The sequence below is a fragment of the Pectinophora gossypiella genome, chromosome 15, assembly GCF_024362695.1.
Source record: "Pectinophora gossypiella chromosome 15, ilPecGoss1.1, whole genome shotgun sequence".
Lineage (NCBI taxonomy): Eukaryota > Metazoa > Arthropoda > Insecta > Lepidoptera > Gelechiidae > Pectinophora > Pectinophora gossypiella.
In genome coordinates this window covers 3,220,266-3,226,265 of record NC_065418.1, presented here as the reverse complement: position 1 = coordinate 3,226,265, position 6,000 = coordinate 3,220,266, and positions in this window count along the sequence as shown.

The following is a 6,000-nucleotide window of genomic DNA, read 5'->3' as shown; positions in this document are numbered from 1 at the left end:
CACGGGGCCAATTACGTAACCTGAATATTTGACAGGTCCGGATTTTATAGAATCAACTGCCTGTCTTACCTTCAAACCCGCGAAGGGAAAACCAGCCCAACATAGATAAGGTCACATCACATAACTCCGAAACGCATTTCTCGGGTATGTGGGTTTCATTGCGATGTTTTCCTTCACCGCTGAGCAAGTAAAATCATTTAGGTTTAGGCCCGTGGTGTATTTGAATCTGCGACCTTACAGTGAGAGTCAAGCGTTCTTCCAACTGGGCTACCACGGCTACTAATCAAGCTTTATATTTTAACAGAATATATCACATAACATTCGTCACCGCCGCCATTACGTCATCACATTTTTCTATAGTCACTTATAGTTTTTTAGCTATATTTAATCCTATTTATTACCTTTATTATTTATTTTTCTCTTTTTTTTTCCTTTTTTATCCTCGTTACAACATATACATTTTCCTACATGTCAGATATTTTTTCGATATCATTTCTACTTGCCAAGCTCACGTCACTAAAGCTTTTCGTAATCCGACTGCCAGCGCCTGTAGGTATTAATATAAATGACATTAACGATTCGCCCGCCGATTTTCCATGACAATTGACTTCGTCCTCAAGCGAACTTTATGAACGCGGTTGATGAATTCGTAAATTCGCGGTATTACAAAATTGAGCCATGTGGTATTACATTTAGATCCTTGGAAATCCTTGCATACATTACCACAACCTGTGGAGTATATGCGATGCTTTGTTACCTTACTCTTAGGCTTAGTCGACAATTGCAACACAAAAATAAGATACATAAGATAAGATATTTATTGCATTCCTGATGTTTTACAGAAGTCTTAACGGCCTCTGTGGTCCAGTGGTTGAGCGTTGAGCTCACGATCCGGAGGCCTTGGGTTCGAATCCCGATGGGGACATATCACAAAAATCACTTTGTGATCCTTAGTTTGGTTAGGACATTACAGGCTGATTATCTGATTGTCTGAAAGTAAGATGATCCGTGATCCGAAGGCACGTTAAGCCGTTGGTCCCGGTTACTACTTACTGATGTAAGTATGTAGTCGTCTCATGCATGAGTCATGTCATGGGCATTCGGCAGGTCAGTAATAACCCTGACACCAGTGTTGATGAGGTTGGTATTCCACCTTACAACTCACACGATAAGAAGAAGACAGAGGTCTTAAAAGTAGAGCAAAGTACAAACAGGAACCCTGTAAGGGTACTACAGCAACAACTTAAAATTATACACAATGAAATAATAAATATTAAGTTAAAAAAATATAATAAAAAGAAATACGTACATTTACAATAATCAGTATCTAAAAGATTCGTTTTAAAACTCCTGCCGCGTATAAAAAGATTTTTCAATTAAGTATTATTTTAATGACATTTTGAAGAGATATATTTTGCTATTTCAGTTATGAATTTAGGTAATTTATTGTTTATTATAACGGACATAGTGTGAGGGAAAAATACCTTTAAAAAAGAATTTACCTACACCTTATGAACATTATTATATTCATTGTCTTTAATATAGTTGGTTACATTAAAAATACCAATGCTCGTAATTACTTAGTCCTTAACCAAAATCAATGTTCAAAAGCATTGATTGATCACCTTTAGATAGCTAATTCCAAATTATTTCTCTATCAATCATTTAAAATTGACTCCGAAAAAGGTTCCTTATGAAAACCCAGTGATTCGGGATTCGGGTGTCACCTGAAGGGATCCTGAATTATGGGTGTCTAAATTTGATTGATGGCACGCCTTGATTTTTTGGGATCCGTCGGAAATTACGCGCGAGAGTCAGTTTCTTCATTACCCGGTCCCTTTGCCTGAGCTTAATTAAAACGAGCCCTTTCACCCCTCACTTAAGTATTTCGGGAAAACGCGACCGGTTCATTATTCATTAATGCACGACAGCTATGGAGTATGTATGCTCCTCAATCTTATATTATGTCGTCGAGGCAACAAATGAGTAATGAAGTTTTATTACAATAGTGGCAAAATAGATAGATGGATAGTATAGATAGTAACAATACTTTATTGATATAAGATATATAAGATACAGAGATAAGGACAACATAAAAACAACACTACAGGTGGTCTTATTGCTCATGCAGCAATTTCTTTCAGGCAACAAATAATAGTAGCGGGTTAGTACATTCAGACATAATAAATTCTTAAAAGAACTACCTACATGAATAAAGTAGGTAAGTAAATTAATACGTAGAAGAGTGGTATGATACGTAGAAGAGTGGATCACTATGGAAGAAGGAAAACGTGACAGATGGTTTTTATAGAAGCACAAGCTAGCGTAGCTAATACAAATATTACTTATCTCTTATGGTTTTAATATCATCAATCGTTTAATAAGATAATGGAACTTAAATATAATGTTTAAGCTTCTTAACTAGTTTGTTGGTAATATTATACGTTTTTATTTACTCATTATTAATGAGAAATAAGACGTAATCTTATTATAATACCTTCGCCAATCAAGTATTTAAGTTTCAGAACTTTATATTTATCGAACTTAAAGTTGTATAATATTATTTTTCTATAAAACTATTCATATTTTTTTTTAAATACAGGATCGGTAAGACAGGTCATCGACCTTACAACGCATACGTAAAAAAACAGAAAATAATATATATAAAATGTAAGTTTCATTACTAAGTCTTTATTTTTTTGTTACAGATAAAGCAACACAAGCGTGAAACATCGCAGAACATGAGACAAGGGACAAAGAAGACGATAACACGACACGGACTGGACCAGAAGTACGAAGATGTCACCTAATAGTCTCGACCTACGAAGCACGATGGTGTACACCACTCACAAACCAATCCACAACAACACTTTAGGCAGTTATACATCATACACATATCCCCCTAAAAGACCACCAGACGACATTACACCGCACGGCAACCAAAGGATATACAAAATGAGAAAAGCGTTCCAAAACCTAGGTGGAAAGAACAACAGTTACGACACCACAGGGAACTACATGATGCTAGTGGATGACTTTAGTGACTACTTCTACAGTAATACAAGCCATGAAGTGTTTAGTGAACCAAATGCGACCGCGGACGTGTTAAAAGAGATTTATCAATACAGTAACTGTTCACTGAATGGTACGTTTAACGTGTCGTGTTTTGGAAGGCAGCCGCCTATGGCAGTGGAGTACAACTTTTGGGCCTTGCTACTACTGATTTTTCCGTTCTTCACGCTATTCGGGAATGTGTTAGTGATAATGAGTGTAGTGAGAGAGAGGACTCTTCAAACAGTGACGAATTACTTCATTGTGAGTTTGGCGGTGGCTGATCTTTTGGTGGCTGTGGTCGTGATGCCTTTTGGGGTTTATTATTTGGTAAGCCTTAGTCTATAATCATATCTTTAAGACGAACCAGATCAAGGTATCCATTATACGTCGTTCATATATACTAATATTACAAACAGGAAAAAATTGTATTGAATAAAATCAAAAATTACTGAACCGAATTCAAAAAATCTTGCACCATTAGAATGATGCAGTATCGTAGAGTAACAAATGCTATATTTATTACTACAAAAAATGTGATCCCCACTGAAATATACCCATAAAAGATAAATGTCCACCCGTGCGAAGCCAGGAACGGGCCACTAGTCCTCTTAATCGCATCCAATAATGGCGACCTTAGTTATTTTCTGTAATGTGCTCTTGACGTGACTGGCGAAACCGAACTTTGTCTTGAACACCTGATCGCAGTAGAGCTGTCCGTCACTATTATACGTGTAGGTAAAAGGACTCCTAAAAGGTGCAGAAAACTTCGAAGAGCTTGACTTGTAATCCTGGATGACAAGCTTCACTTGCAGATGAATCGATCCGCAAGCCCTCTTACAACTGCACGTTCATTTTGTAATAATATATATTAAAAATAAATAAAAACATCCTGTATTTTCCGGACAAACCACATCACACATATATATTTACTTAAACAATATAACAAAAACAATCACTTAACCTAAGAATAAAACAAAAAAAAAACACAAAATATTTACAAATATACATGGGTGCAGTCCACCGAAAAAGATCCAAGATTTTATTTACTTATTATTAATTTTTATATTTTTTTATATATGTATTTAAAAAAGAAAGAAAAAAGAAGTTGTACAAACTGTGTTTAAAGAACGTTTAAGGAAGAAAGATAATCATTTATTTTGGAAATAAGTAGACAGGTGTACAGTATAGAGGAGTGAACAAAATAAAACCTTATCTCTAAAAAGGGACATCATCTCAGCAAAATGTTGTGGCACTCCGACATTGAGGGAGTGGTACAAAGCTGATTTTCAGCTGTTTTTAACTTCAGCCGTTTCTTGTAAGCGCCAATGTCGACAACAGTAAAGTGCAAGCTAAGTTAGTCAATAAGTGCTGGTTGAATGTAGAGCCTTTAAAATGAACCAACTTTTAAAATAAGTACATTATAAAAAAATCATTGACCCTAAATAAAAAAAAAATCACAGCTAATGGAATTAATTAAATTACTTACGCAGAAAGCGTCTTTTAAAAGTAATAGCATTAAATTCTAATTTGAAAATATAAATTTACAACTCCGTTTACTACGCCATTATTATAAAATAAAAAACGGGCCTATTTACATGAGATTTACGTTGTGATTTGAATGGGTTATTTATAATACAATAGTACCAGGTAAAAATTGGCGGTAAAAAAACTGAAATTTTTAATAAAATAAGAATTGGATAGTTTCCTAGGTCTAAGATAAATTATGAAATTCTCATTACTAAATAAAGACATCTAAAACTATCAAAAAACGGTTTCTTTTTCCTCTTATACATATTTATGAATTTTAATAAAGAAAAAGGTAATCATAAGTAAGACATTTTGTCACGTTTTCCTACGGCGTCTCAGGTTGCGTTTTCATACAAATTCCATAGTAATTCCGTGTTTTGACGTTTAGTAAAAAGTAACGCATTTGATTAGTTGATAACCACCTTTTTTGGCCTTATCTTGATTTCATCTAATGACGTAACCAATAAGTAACGTAACCGTCAAAACACGAAATCACTATGACATTAATAACTTGATAAAATGTCGGAAAATTATTACATATCTCTTTAATAGGGTAAACAGAAAAAATAAATGTTTTTCTTTAGTCTCAGATCCGTCTTTTAGTAATCAGAATTTCTTTAACCTATTACACAACCCATCAGCTTCTCTGTTCCTACTTCGCGAACTAAACACCATACTAAATACACTGAAGTAATATAGTCATTCTTTCACCAAGAGTTACCTACTCACAGCGTAGAGTCAACGTTTTGAATTGCAAATCTCACAGTCAGTTTGCAGAGGACCTGCGAAATCCAGTCTGTTGCACTTAGCATATCCAGTGCAGTTTATACACCAGTTTGAACTGCAAAATAGTAAAGTGCCTTGGATAGAGTACAGGGACCTTAGTCAAGTTGCAAACGATTATGGCAATCACGAAATAAAAGTAAGAGGTTGATAGGGAATCGCGCGCCATACAAGTATGAGCAAATAGTTTATACTTCGACTTTGCACTCCACTCCGCAAACTTTACGATGCATGGAGCTCCACGAGAATAATTATATTAAAAGGTCGTATGATGATCATGCTAGGAGATATCTTCTTATCACAGGAATGCTAAAAACCTTAGTATGATCAGCTATTTATAAAAAAATATTTTGTATGCAGTGTCCTACGAAAAGTTACGATAAAATTGCAGCCTATCACATAAAATTTACATTACCGGTAAAATGGCTATTGAATTTGAGAAGCGGTAGAGTTATCGTAATTGTATGTTTGCAGGAGTAATAGTAAATGAGTGGGGTTGATCCGGCGACAGCGGTTCTCATACAAAATTTATTAGGGTCTTTCCAACCTCTTTGTTCTATTCCGTGATGGCAATCGACAGTGACAGTTTTTTTTGACATATTGTATATGATATGGGATTGATATGTCCTTACCTTA